Genomic DNA, 15,583 nt, shown 5'->3' on the forward strand with positions numbered 1-15,583 from the left:
AAAGAAAAGTAAACTTAACCACTAAAAGAGCCCAACTATCCCCAAACTAGCACTATCCACAACAGACTCCCGCAAACAACAAAAACACTAGAATACTAGACAATTGTAAACAAAACACACTAGGACACTATACAACAACAATATTTATTTGACAAAATAACAATTAAGATAGCACACAGGACACAAAAGCACAAAATCACTGGACAGCCACACAGTCTAGAAGATTCACAGACTGGAAAGTGAAAGTGAAAGTACACCCACTGTACATAATCTGTAAACAGGATATCCTATTACATCACATCCTGCATAAAATGGCCGCCGTTTTTCTCGTTATGCGTCATATTTTTTCACGCATACAGATTGTGCGTCATATTTTCGATTCACAGGATGAAAATTAGGCGGCATCCAAATAATAGTGAATAGTCTTTACAATTATTTGGATGTGGCCTAATTTTCACTCCTGTGCGTCGAAAAATATGACTCACAATCTGTATTGGTGGGAAAAAAATGACGCATAACGCTAGCAACGTCAAAATTTCAGTGCATGAACTGGTTTTGGGCATTTTTTCTGTTTTTATGATATGTTACATTTGTGACACATCTGAGATAGGCTGATTGCACCCACTATGGTGTTGATGGTGTATGTTCACATGTGAGACATCATACTGCAGCGGGCCATGACCTGCTACTTCCTTAACAGGATTTTTATGGTTGGCTGACGCACTAGATGGCCATATGTGTGGCCTACATATATGTAATGCACAATTATGGCATGTTTGACATCAGGAGAGGATAGCAATGTGATGCACATAAGTACAATACCTCAATGCCTATCACTCAATGTGTGTGCAGTGGCAACCAATGTAGTTGTTGACCGAGTGTGTGTGCATCACAAGATGCATTATTGAACATATGCTTGTATGAATGTAAAGTCAATGTGCCCATACCTTAGATGCAAGTAATTGTGGAAATGAGAGAGGACATGTGTTAGTCATACATGTAGCAACATCCGTTGTGTGCACTTCCAAGATTTTGGGTAATGTAGACACCACAAATGACAAAGCATGCACCAGATAGATGGCAGACGCTTGTTCATGTCAATGGTCCACAATTTCACCATCCTATGTCCTAGATTTTTGGTAACTGCTTCCTAGGCACTTGTTGGTGAATCCCACAGTGAGTCAGGCACATGCATTGACGAAGTGGGTACCATGTAATTGGCCCAGACAGCCAAAGGTGAACCACAAATGTATGATGACGCCACAGTTGAGGTCATATAACTGAGCCACAACTCTCTAGTGGCTGTGGTGGACCAGCAGACGAGGTTGCACGTGTCCACATATTTCCAGTGATCAATTGCACAGAGGTGTCTTGTTCTTGTGTGTGGTCCAATGTTGATCCTGTATATTTTTAGGGGTGTATGTTGTCACAGTTACTTCCAGGTCTCATCATGAGTCAGTGGCAGCTATTCCTGTATCTACTGAGTATCCTTCGTAGATCAATGTGAGTAAAGTGGATGAGGAAATGAGAACCTACATGGGGATGGTCCCACCCTGTCACTGAAGACGTGTAATGAGACTGTCAACAGGGCAACCTTGGTGTGCTGAGTGAGATCATGTCTCAGGTGTCATGTTCCGGCAGGTGTCATTACAACATTTGTACACAGGTTGGCCTCTGCAATTCCCACTGCATATGGGAACATCATAGCCTCTGTGCTGATTGTTTTCGCAGCTATTCACCACACACGGCCCATCAATATGTTGTGAGCAATGTAATTCTGCATGTGAACTGTCAGGGTCCTAACATGTGTGGACTTTTCATGGACATTATCAGAGGTTGCTGGTTCTGCTGAAGGCCCCGTACCCAATCCCTGCATATGGCCCTGGGACACTGTCACACTTTGTAGTTCATGCATAAATGAGACCCAGACAAGGGATGGACCATGATTTTGGTATTCAAAGAGGATTTAACTAATATGGTACAATTAAAAGGCAGATGATGCTATACAATGTATTTGGGTACGCATTGATGAAGCACATGACCAAATACCCTCTGAGGAATGAGAGGTTTGGTAAAGCAAGTGTGGTACATGTGTAGCCACAGGGAAACTTTAGGGTAACGCACAGACAAATGACAGTCCGGCTGACAGGATGCAGGTTCAATCTGGATCCAGCAATTTCACAAGTTACATAATCAGTGGTCTGACTAAGACTGTTTGGAGGATGAACTAGACAATTGACATGTAAAACTGTGTATGTCCTGTGTTTTTGAAGGTGACACATGAACCCAAGGGCTGTGTTACACGGCTTAATTACTAGCAATGCTTAACGGTTCATTTGACAAAATGGCAACTCCTATGCTGTTCCAGGCATCAGCAGGGGCAGTGCATGTTGAAATGGGTGGTGTGCATGGAGGTGATCACAGGTGTGGGCTGCATCAGTTTCTCACAAATCCTGTAGGTGAGATTTGCATTCTAATGGCCAACAGATGTTTTCACATGGGAAGCAATCTACAGGTGATAACAGGGCTTAGAAACTACAAGCCAGTGTATTAATTGACCTGACGTCCATGTAGTCAGATGTACTATGACAATGGTATACCATAGGAAAGGGTGTAGCACACTGGATTACTATTGTTAGTCTGTGTGTGTAGAGGAGGGAATATTGGGGTACACATATTACTATTCCAGGGACCTCTTCAGACAGGTGGGTTGTGACCAGGTGCATGGGTGTGTCAGGAGTTAGGAAATGGGCTGACATGTACATGTAATGTCATGTGCGCAATGCTTGTCATATGTGTGGCACTTGTGCTGTCTATGTTCTGCTTCTAGGGAACTCTAGTCACAGATAGTCATAGCAAAGATTGGATGCAGTTGGACTTACTGCTGTCAAGGGTCTGGTCATACATTCCTGTTACTGATGCAAAAGCACATCAACTGCCTCATGCAAGAGGCTTGTTTTCCCCTATTGAGTGATGGTGTCTTGGTTGTGTGCCATATGCTGCGATGAACCATGTTTCCAACATGTATGTGAGAAATAGGTGTGGTCCTCTGCTATTGGCCTTCAAAGGTGAAATGTACAGGATGTATGTCATTTATAGTGTGTGTGTATGTGACCGTTGTATGATACGCATCACAATTGCTCTGGGATTTTCAGTGTCCTAATCAGTATATCAGCAATGCTCCTTGAGGCAACACTCTTATTCTGATAGTTAGAGATAAAGGTGTGCAAAAATGATGAGCCAGACCATGATATGGTGATTATTATCAGTGTTTATTTAAATTAGTTCATAAAGTGGTGATGGTGATTATATTTAAAAGAAATTGTTCACAATATGTTGCTGTCTACGCAATCCAGCGGCGTGTTTTGTTGTTCCCCCTCATGTTGCAGGCCACCATCCTCCTCTTCCTCCTCTTCAGGCATGTATGGCTCTGGTTCCAGGAGGGGAATGTTCCTTCTTATGCAAATGTTGTGTTGGATGGCACATGTTAGAATGATCTTACAGACCATATCAGGGGAATATAGGACGCTACCGCCAGTGATGTAAAGGCACCGGAATCTCGACTTGAGGATGCCGAAAGTCCTCTCGACTATGGTGCGTGTCCTCCTATGTGTGTCATTGTAGGCGCACTCTGCTGCAGTACTTGGGTTGCCAATAGGTGTCATTGTCCATGACTGGATGCCATACCCCTGATCAGCTGAAAGAGAAAAGGAATGGGATCATGTTGATGTAGCTTGCCCCATTGATATCAGCTTGCATGGCAGTAGTTGTCTTGTGTTGTCTGTGATTCTTTTGTGTTATTGTGTTGCATCCTATGCTTGTAGGATGTACCATCTGCATTGTGTTGTTTCCTTGGCTGAACAAGTGTTTGTCTGCTGAACGGTTGTCAGCAGTATGTTTTAGGATTTGCAGTACAGTGTGCCCTCCCTAGCATTGTGACTTGTGATACAGGTGTCCCTGTGTCTTCACTGGGGGTGAGATGATAGTTCCATACACAGGTTAAAATTGACAGTGTTGTTAGCACGTTCATATCAATGTTCCCTGGACATCCCATACCTTTAGACTTATACAATGGATTAATGTAAACATAATTGAGATGCTTACAATTTGCAAGGTGACATTTAGGCAACACACTCCAAACGTTGTGATCATTGACGTCTTAACATTAGGCTGTATAGTTATTTCAGATGTGTGACAGGTTCAATGGTGGCCTATGAAACATGGCTAGCGATGTCACGAGCTCAGTGTGTTCCTGTCGACATGTTGCTGTTGTGATGTATGTGTTGTGTATCCTAAAGGGTTCCTGTGCAGTGTGTATATAAGTAGGTTTTTGTACTTACCAACAAGTAGTCCATTGCCATACCGTCCATCCTGGAAGTGTTGATTGATGGTGCTGTGACGGAAGATGAATGAGTCATGGGCACTCCCAGGATATTTTGCCATGATGTTGGTGATCAATCCTTGGTGATCAACAATGGCCTGCACATTGATGGAATGTGTGTGCTTCCTGTTGCGGTAGAGGTGTTCAGTTGCAGCAGGTGGCACAAGGCGTACATGTGTGCAGTCGATTGCACCAAGGACGTGTGGGAAGCCACTAATGAGGTAGAACCCCTGTTTTGTTTCCTGCTGCTTCTGAAGTGTGTTAGGGAAGCAGATGTGGCAGGTGTGAGTCCAATGATGGCATCCAGTACTTTGGGCAAAAAGGCAGAGAATGATGGCTGTGATATTCCAGCAACCAGGGCACCAGTTGTTTGAAAAGAGCCACTTGCCAGCATGTGAAGTACGGCAAGCAGCTTGGTTTCTGTTGAGATGGTGCGGAGTTTCAGCAAGGTGGGTGCCAACTGGGGCTCTATATTTCGCAGCAGCTTCTGAATGGCCTGCCAGTTCAACCTGTACCTCTGGATGATGTCATGTTCCCTGAGTCAATGAAGGGTTGTTCTGGTGCGGAATATTCTCTCCTGCCTTCTGCGCTGCCTTTGGGGTCCCTGCTGGTGTTGTGGTAACTGCTGTTGTTGTTGCTGGGCTCTGCGTCTGCGTGCACGCTGGATGAGAAGCACCTCCATGTCTCCCTTTTGCTGCTCTGCTGCTCTGCTGTTGCTTCTGTGTGTTCTGATTAAATACAGGTGCGTTTGCCCCATTTTAACGCCTGCCCTGACCCAGGTGTTAAATTTTGACGCAAATCGGGCTGTGCGTCATTTTCCGGCTCTGCCTCCCGGCCGTGCGTCATTTTTGCCCAAAAGCATAAATACGACGCACGGCCGTTTAAGTAATTTTTTGGACGGGAAACGCCTACCTTGATTATGATTAACGCAAGGCCGGTTGCCGCATCCAAAAAATGATGCACATGGCGGAATTTTGTCATCCGCGGGCTCAGGCGTCAAAGTTTAAATACGGGGCAAGGTTTGCGCTGAATGTGCGTCAAAATTTTTGATGCACATTCGGCGCAGACAGAGTATAAATATGCCCCTGAATGTCACATTTTGCTATATTCAAGTTTTTGTTTTAATCTCATACAAGGTTTGCATACACCACCTAATACCACCACCACAATCACCAGATTACCATTATCATGCACCACCAACATTATCACCAATGATGCTAACCCAAAATCCCACTATCACTACTACTGCCAATACCACTACCAAAACTACCACGAATATCACAAACAATAACACACCACAAACAATACCACTACTATAAATACTATAATACTATAATACCACCACCCTATTAACACCACCACCAACTACATAGCGATTTATACAAATCCACCATCAATATCAACACCGCCATCAGTAAACCAGCAATACCACACCACCATCAAAGCTACTAATGCTACCACAACAATACTACTACCACCACCAATACTACCCCACCACCAATACCACCCCACCACCAATCCCATCAATACTTTCACCATTAATACCACCCCACTACCAACACCATTCCACCACAATCACACACACCTCTAATACCACCACAAATACCACACCTACACCACCAATACAACACACCACTAGTATCACACTTCACCGATAGCACACCAGCAATTCTAAAACCAATATCAATACTACACTACTAGCACCAATACCACATCACCATCAACATCTTCACTGATACAAAAAAACACCACCATCATTTCCTCCACCAATATGACCTTCAGCAAAGCTACCATCACATATATCACACCTCCATTACTACCTTCAGAACCACTGATCTGATGTCACCTCTTTAAAATCACTACCAATCCCACACCACCACAATAAAAACCAATGTCACAGTAACTGACACAAATAACACCAAAAATAGCTCTTCAACAGTAGAGAAGCCGTGATTTATTCTTTATGTAGGCAGCGTCCAAGAATTTCAATGTGCTTTTCACGTTTACAGTAGCTATTGAAAGGTGCCTAGTTGAGTCATCCCACACTTCTTTGGACTTCCCATTCCAGTTCCATCACTGAAAGGGGGGCAGGTGGGCCAGTGCCCCACCACCAGCAATCAGTTTCTAGTTAAAATTATATATATATATATATATATATATATATATATATATATATATATATATATATATATATATATATATATATATGTAGAGTTTCAGGAAAGCAATGATTACTAAATTGAAGTCCCTCATATGCTCTAAATATTTCTAAAGAATACTAAAATCAATTAATAAATCAGTCTATATAAAAAATACATAATGAGTGAGATGTTTAAAATGGTCCTATATTGCTACTGTGGGTTCTGGTGACATTTATAAATTACTCTGCCTTATGCCTCGTGGTTTGCAAATATTAGGAATGGCAATATAGACCCATGTTACACAGATATATATTATGTGTTCTCTCCCATTCTCACACATTTTCCTCATTCACTTTTCAGTACCCCACCACCAGCAGTCAATAAGATCCAAGAAGATGTCACAACTAGGTGGCAAATCCCCGAAGCAGGCCATTCTTCGCAGAGCAGATTAAAGTCTACTGACTGCTGTAATCCATGCTGTGGGACTTAGTGAAACATGCAGGGTGGGGCCACCAAGACCGCAGCATGTAAATGCCACTGGGCAGCCATGCACTATGCAGCAGGGTGACCCAGTTCTGTGAAGTGGTTTCCCAGAACTCTCTTTGGAGACATGTGTGGTGTTGGCCCGTGCAAGTCTTAGCCCATGCCAGCTTGTCCAGCAACAAGGCCTTCAATGCAATACAATAGCACTAGTGCGGGGCACTGGCTTGTTCCAGGCAATGAGGCATTCTCCTTTGCCCCACCTCTGTGTGCGATGCGCAGATGATCAGCAGTGATTTGGAGACTGCCCGTGCCACAGGAAGATCCAGTGCCATCCATTGACTGATTCCTGGCTGATGGTTCCAGTTGATTAGCCAATGCTGACTGCTCCTGCTGCAAAGACATGGGCAGAACAGAGTAGCAGCCTAACAGTAAGGAGGAGCTGTGGTGCACATGACGACAAGCAAGAGACAACTCCTTCATATTGATTATGTGTGGCATTTACATGTTTCTAGACATTGTGAATATGTGTGACATTTCAATGTGACACGTTTAACTCTCAGAAATTATTATGTAACGTTGGTAACCTCTACTTTTTTTATAACATGTCTCACAGTGAGTACCTTCCCTTGGGAACAAAAATAACCAACAAACAACTCACAATATGTCCAGGCTACTTCACATGCAAATTATGCTTTTTTGTATATTGTAATTAGTGAGTTGGACTGTCATTTTGGGTTGAGAAAGATCACCTATCTGTTTCTTGTTAAAATGAGAGATATAGCTGCAGTTTCAGGAAATCAATGAATACTAAACAGATGCCTGTTATACACTTTACATATTTACAAAGAGTACTACATTCAATTATTAACACATACTATATAAAAATACATAATGAGTGAGTGGTTTAATCTGGTCCTATATTGCTATTGTGTATTCTGGTGACATTTATAAATTGCGCGCCTTAGGTCTCGTTGTTTGCAAATATTAGAGTTGGTAATATATGCCCATATTACACAGAAACCTGTTATGGGTTCTCTTCCTCTCTCACGTGTTTTCCCAATACATTTTACTCCATTTGAACTTTAGATACAACTACAGCCCAAATCACAGAATAGATTTACACCAAATTTTGCAGAAATCTAGATCTTTGTCCAGAACAAGTGTTTTCTGTGTAAATCTGTTCAGCAGTTTTGAAGAAATTGAGCTTAACAAAAATGGATACATCATGCCCTGGAGGATCCTCAGAGCCAACAGATCTCGACCTGAGATCTCACTGGCTACCACCACCTCAACCAGGAAGTGGTGGCAGACATCTTAAGACTCAGGAATCAGTCCTGTGTCCAAAAAAATGCAAAAACAAAAACATAGGTGACAGGGTAGAGGTACTCTGACCCCCTGGGCCTGGCGTTGATGTCCCAAAGAGACCATGCTTGGCACCAAAAACAGTTTTTTAAACTTTTGCCACAAATTTGATGAGGATCCATGAATCTGTGGAAAAGTTTTTATAAAAAAGCTTGCTTGTTTTATTAAAGCCCATCCCCCGGGTGCCAGGGCCCAGATTGGGATGCAGGTTTTTTTTGGGAAGGGGCACATGGTCCCCCGTCTCCAGCCCAGTAAGGCTACGGGGACCTCATCCTCCTGCTTGCCATTTAGATAAAGGGAAGGGGGGTGCACAGCCCCCCTACCTGAGCATAATAAGGCCCCGGGGGTCCCCATTCCACATGGATGAAATGCCTAAAAAAAGGGAGGCAATATGCACAGCTGCCCTCACAATGAGCCTAGAAAGGCCCCAGGGACCCCATCCCCGAAAGCTGAGTAACTACATATTTAAAGTGGGGCCAATGCCCCCTTTCTGGACCCTCGGTAGGACCCGGGAACCCCATCTCCCAGGGCCAACATGTATAACAAGCATTTGCAATGCAATGAGTCTTGCATTTGCTCGACTTAGAGCAATTAGCGTTGGAACGTCCTAAGCAGTCTTTGACTGCCACATAAAATGAAAAGTAATACAGTTTTGCATAAGCAAGCCAATTTAAAGTGCCACTCCATGAAGGAGCTCAAAAAATGAAACAGAGGTTCGCTCTCAGTCAAACGTATCGGCCAATGCGCAGCGAGATCACGCTGTGTAGGAAATAAAAAGAAAAAGTAGTCCAGAAACCATGTGGAAAACATGGAGCCTTGTATATTTTCAGTAGTTGGTCTGTGCACTCGAGAAGGGCTAAACACCAGAAAAGGCATGATGTATGCATGCCTTTCACAAATAAAGTCAAGCGATTTTTAAAAGTCAAGCCCACGAACCAACAAAACTGATGGGCGTGCGGTGGGTATGGTTAAAAGCCCACAGCGAGAATACAGCAGACTAGAGCACTTGCGCACTCAACCCTAAAAAGGGCTGCAACTTAAAAAGGAGGGGAGGGGGTCTCTGTGACCGCCCCCCTCCCCTGAAGCTTTAATAGAACTGGGGTCCCCATCCCCCAGGGCCAGCTCACTTACTGTGTCCCAGAGAGCCTGTCCCAGGGACGCAGTAGTTTCCCTTCCCCCATCAGCCCAGGCAGGGAATGATGTGTTTGCTCCCATCTGGGGGAGCATTTTAAATTCTCTCGCAAAACAGGAACAAACAATAACAACTTCATTCCTACTATGCTGAAGTGTGGAGAACATGGCGAAAGTATGAGCCAAAGTGCTTTCAGGCTTTGCTCTTTCATAGTTAAGCCATGTCCTTGCCAACAGAGAAAGGGTGATTAAAGCTTCACAAAAAATGTAAAGTTCTAGAGTGGTAGGTGAGGAAAAACAGCATTAAAATTGCGCTTTTATGTTATACTTGTTAATCACACTTCTCCCTCTTATCTCTCATTTATATTTGACCGAGAAACTGACTGGATGGCAATGAATGTCGTTAAAATACTGCCTGGATCAAGATAGCGGTTTTGGCATTTTTTAAATGTATATTTCACTTCTCGGGGTGGGGAGTGGTCTGCCAGACAGGCGGTTCTGACCTCTTGTCCTTAGCAGCCCTGCTCCTGTCAATAATGTGCACGCAGCTGCTCATATGTTATCCTGAGATCAGCAGAGGTGTCCGAAACCATACTCTCACACAAGGGGGTCTAGTCAACCATATACACTCACACTGACTCACAAAATAAACATAAACACAACGGCACTAGCAAATATGTAAACAATCAAAACAAACACACCCAGAGTAATGCACAGGCATACACACACATAAGAATCACTCACACATGCGCACTTGGATGCACGCTACACGCAGCCCGGGTTGTGGAACGTATCCGCCATCTCAGTGCATCTATGTGCTGGCTACAAAACTGTCAAAATACAAGATATTATTGTCCTAAAATAACTCTACCTATAACTCTAGCTGCAGCTATAACTATAACTATAATAATCATCGAAAACTGTAACAAAAACTATAAAAGCGTTACTTTCCTTGTTCCTCTGGAAAAATCAGTCACAAAGGCAGCGGGGGGAGAGTCGGAGAGTCGCGTGCTCCATATAGCATAAAGCCAGACTTGTAGTACGAGCGATGTTACAGAGGGGTGTGAGCATATATCATGGTTACTGCCCTATTTGTTTTCCACGTGGATTTTACAAATGAGCTATCAAAGGCGGGACTGGGAGTTGTACCACATCCCAAGAGAACACGTTTACAATTCATTTAATGCGTGCCCAGGTACTTTACGCAGGATACTGCAGTCCCTACGGTGTCGGCGGGGGCAAAGCCCCGACCCTTCAAGGGACCCCATTCAGCTCAAAAGCAAAACATATCTGTGCGATATCGGGGACTCAAGCGCCTCATTCCATTCCGCAGGGTGCCCAATCATTTTGCCTTGCGCCACCGTGTTCCTTCCTCGGAATTTCAAAACATATACGTGGCACTCCTCCCTCCCAATTACGCAAAGCACTTGCATTTCCATAGCAGTGTAAACAGGACAAATTATATGGCTCGGACGTCAACTGTACCTTGTTGATTTTGGGTGCGTTCCATAACATGAAAACAAAGAAGTTGGATGTTTGCTGCTGCTCAGTGATCTGTTTTCTCTCCAATTAAAAAACAATTCGGTTACAGTCTTGCAGTCACAAAACATCTCTTGTGTTCTTGGACGCTGTGGGTTTTAACTAGCCTCTCAGCTGATTCCCAGCCCTGCTTTCGCCTCAATGGACATATCGCTGTGTCATTTGCCCTGCCCACCAGCAGATAATTTCTTCTGGTTAGTTAATATGCGCCTTGTATCAACAATCTCGACACGTGGAAGTGTACGAGCCAAGGAATTTTGGATTTTTTACTTTCACACCAGCTCAATCAACTTCTTGAATTCTCCCCCAACGCATACCACACATCTCCCACGGCCACTGGCATCTTCTACGCCCCTTCTCGGTCCTTGCCAGAAAAAATTGCAAACCAGCTTCTGCAGTCCTTTTACTTCCTTACTAACAGGTCGTCTGTATCAACACATTTCCACATAGACACGGAATGGGAAAACCAGTCCATGCACCATTTCCTTATACAAAGCAGTGACATTGTTAGTCGATGTTATAATTTGCAGAACCTTCGAAGCACTCTGATACCAATGTTTGTGCACAGTTGTGATACTACTGAACATACAGTGATACAGATCAACCACAAGCGGTTATTGCCAGGCGGTCTTCCTGTGCTAGTCCATTGTGAGTTTCCCTATACGGAAAGTCAATCATATGCAGGAATCAGTGTTTTCCTGCCAGTTCCTGCATCTTATTCCTCACATTGTGGCAGATTCCCATCCGGACATTTTGGCTACTTTCAGAAGTCAAAATTCGGGGATATCACTCCCGACGGATGGTGATCCTGCAGAATTCGTTATGCTGACATAGGGGTAGATTTACTAAGAAGCCACAGATGCATTGCAGCAAGACAGCTTGCTCTGCTGCGCCGGGTTGCATGGCAGGGATAGAGATCAGAAATTATGGGCCTGATTACAACTTTGGAGGAGGTGTTAATCCGTCCCAAAAGTGACGGTAAAGTGACGGATATACCACCAGCCGTATTACGAGTCCATTATATCCTATGGAACTCATAATACGGCTGGTGGTATATCCGTCACAGTTGGGACGGATTAACACCTCCTCCAAAGTTGTAATCAAGCCCTATATCTGCTCTCTATATGCGCTGGCAGCCTATGTGCTGCCTAGCGTCAATGCAGGCACCTTTGTGTCATGCTGCAAGGGTGCATGCGTTACGAGTAGGATTATTTTTGTGAAGGAAGGAATACATTTCTGCACAAAAACAGTCCTTTGAAGCATTTTCCCCTTTCTATGATTGCTGCAGAATGTGGCGCGCATACAGAGGAATTAACATTGAGAAATAAAGCGATTTCTCTATTTTATGCCTCAATTGGGTAGGGGTACCATGCCTCACTTGGGTAGGCGTACCATTTTGACACAACCCCTGGTTCACAGTTTTTAGTAAATCTGAGATTGTGTCAAAAAACACGTGTGGATGTATTGAAACGCCCAGGCTCCAACCATGGAATGCCTTCTCAATGCAGGGTAATGGAATGCAGTGATTTGCATTGCCTTTCATTAGTCTGGATTTACTAAGCCACGCACAGCCATGCAAGAACAACACAAGCTCTTAGTAAATATGGGCCTTAGATGGTAACTCCTAGTCAGCTGGTATCCCCAGTTACTGGCTAAAATCAGAATTACGGTCGGACTCTATATTGGCCTCCCATGGGACTGGAATTGTTTGCAGTAACCAGGGCCGATATTTATACTTTTTGGCGCAAACCTGCGCTAACGCAGGTTTGCATAAAAAAGTATAGCACCGGCTAGTGCCATTCCTAGAAGCCGGCGGGCACCATATTTATGGAATGGCGCTAGCCGGCGCTAAGGCCCTGTTAGTGTCCTTGGAAAGGACGCTAACAGGGCAGGGGAGGCATAGGGGGAATTGGGGCTTGTGCACCAAATTATGGCGCTGCATGGTTTAGAGGCAAAACAATTGCCTCTAGGCAGTGTAGCGCCATTTCTAGCACACAAGCCCCATGGACATGGCTTCTGTCTTCGTAAAGACAGGAGCCATGTCCGCCACCCCAATGGCCATGACCAGGGGCATGGCCATTGGGGCCAGCACGCCTTGCAGGGACCCCAAGTCAGGGAAGCCGAAGCGGTGTTGGGCAATAAAAAAAGAAAATACTCACCCGGACTTACCTTGGATGGGTCCCCCATTCTTACGTGACCTCCTGGTGTGGGTAGGGGTGGGTGGGGGTTGTTCCTGGGGACAGGGAAGGGCTCCTGTGTGCAATTTCCATGGTCTCTGACCATGGAAATCTGCCTACAGATCCCCTTACGCCTGCCTATACCCAGGCGTTAAATAATGGCACTAAACAAGCTTAACACCATTATTTAATGACCCCTTGCTCCTGTGCTGGATTTTAGATAGGGGGGATAAATATGGCGCAAAGGCCATATCGTCCTTTCCTGGACAGGAACGCCTACCTTGCATCTCATTGATGCAAGGTAGGTTTTCCCCTCCAGAAAATGATGTAAACTCTATAACTTTGGTGCTAGACATGTCTAGCGCCAAAGTATAAATATGGAGTTCGGTTTGCTCTGAATTAGCGTCAAAAAATGACGCTAATTCAGCACAAATCGAGTATAAATATGGGCCCAAATGCACATGTGTTTCACATAAGGAATATAAACACACATTATTGTAACTACAGGTATTGAAAGTATTGACTAAGCCATAGGCTTAAGAATGAAAGTTGGAGAGCCTAGAGACTATTCCGTTTATTAACATGGAGCACTATGGAGGAACGCTATCTCATCAGCAAGCTATCAACACAACATATGAGAGATGATGACTCGTAGGGCGGAGGTGGAAGTTTACGAGACTGGGAGTGCACCCCAAGCATCACATGCAACACCTGAAACAAAACGGCGCTATGACTCTTTTGCACTCTTACGGGTTCTTTTTCATCCCTGCTTTTTCCCTTTCCATTGTTTTCTTGACTTTCTCTTCACTCCTCTTTACTCTATTTCTGTCTTTCTCTTTCTAAGTGAAAATCTGATGATGGGCTCCACCTGCAACCCCTGCCTCAAATTAAGCATTGCTGGCACTACTCGTACATTGGCTTATCCCAACAAAGAAATGTTGCTGACTAATTACATAGTTGCTAAATCTCTGTACCTTTGTGTGAATTGTGTCGGTTTCCTGGTATGGTTCTGGGTGTGTCTTGTATTTTCATTGTGTAACATGGGAACCATTAGCAGGATTAGTGAGGACAAGTTGAATGGTATTTTAAATTATAAATGGTCCTCCCCCATTTTATGGTACTTTTTTACATTTCTTTCATTGTATCTATCTTTCATTGTATCATCTTTCACCTATCAATATTTTTTTTTATATTGTTATCTGTGTTTATCAATATTTTTTAGGAGGATTGTTAAAACATGAAACAGAAGCTAGTATATTTCCACATTTGTTTAACTGATAAATATAAACTCATGCTTGAATTACCTACAGGTTTCAATGATATCAATACCGATAGATGATAAATCACTACACTCATGTCACTATTATCATTGCGCTTGTCTACACCTGTTTAAGGAAACGTTCTCTCAGTTTTAACCCTACCTGTCGTTCCACACGGGTATGGCCTGGCAGTAATGACTAACAGCATTTAGAATGACTAAAAAACAACAACCTAATATCTGTTTTTCTCCATATTTAAAATTTGAGACAGAAAAATAGATGGTTTCCTGTCTGTATGTTTAAAAATTAGTGAAAAACTGAAAACTGGGATTCTTAGTTTATAAATCTTCGTAACGTGATACGCCTTCACCCCGCCTCCTTTGTGTGTGTTTTATCATTTCCATTTTGAATGGAGTGTATAGTAGTGGATAAAAGAGGCATGAGTTGCAATCAAAATTAGGCAGCCTTGGCATTTGGCAACAATGACATTCAGTAGCACTATCTGTGAGCTCTGAGCAAATTTCATGTGGCCCTGGCATTTATTCTTTTACAATGTAAGCACCGATTGTCAGTCTGTATCAGGGTAGTAACTTCACATATGTGAGCGAGGATGAGCCGGGAGTTCAAGCAGCAGTGACCTGCTCAACACTCACTCCCTGTGACTGAGGACGTGGCAATGCCAACCTGCACCAGGGCCACATTAGAAGGGAGTGATTTAGAGTAGGACAGGAGGAAAGGGTTTGGCACAGTCCAACTTGAGCACCTGGAGCACTCAGCCTCGAAGGGAGAGTGAGGTGGGCCAAGTGATGCAGGATACCACTCTGCAGTGACTCCAGAGTATCCTGATACCCATTATAAGGGAGTGAAAGAGCGAGGTCAGAGGGACATGGAGAGACTGGCCAACAATGACTGTCTCTGAGAAGCACGACTGGGGGGGAGGGAATGAGTGACCCTACATGGCCACGGATGAGGGTGACTGGAGAAGTACTAGCTAGCAGGAAGTGTGTGACCAAGGGCGAGCAACAGATTGTGACAACAGGATGAAAAGTGACCTTGGATAACAACTGACAATGGATTGAGTCAGAGGCATGATAACATGAGGCACACTAA

At 43.9% G+C, this 15,583-nt stretch overlaps 1 protein-coding gene across 2 annotated transcripts in view; it reads right to left on the bottom strand.

Moving 5' to 3' along the window:
• LOC138295911 (protein unc-93 homolog A-like) overlaps nucleotides 1–11,285 on the bottom strand; it is a 304,727-nt gene extending 293,442 nt beyond the window's left edge. Inside the window, exon 1 of one of the 2 annotated variants that reach the window (XM_069234534.1) lies at nucleotides 10,984–11,285. The gene's annotated coding sequence lies outside the window, so the exon portion shown is untranslated. The remainder of the gene's footprint in view (nucleotides 1–10,983) is intronic. The other variant, XM_069234533.1, reaches the window with a different exon arrangement.
• Between the last annotated feature and the right edge of the window lie 4,298 nt (nucleotides 11,286–15,583).

This window comes from Pleurodeles waltl, chromosome 5 (genome assembly GCF_031143425.1).
Source record: "Pleurodeles waltl isolate 20211129_DDA chromosome 5, aPleWal1.hap1.20221129, whole genome shotgun sequence".
Taxonomy (NCBI): Eukaryota; Metazoa; Chordata; class Amphibia; order Caudata; family Salamandridae; genus Pleurodeles; species Pleurodeles waltl.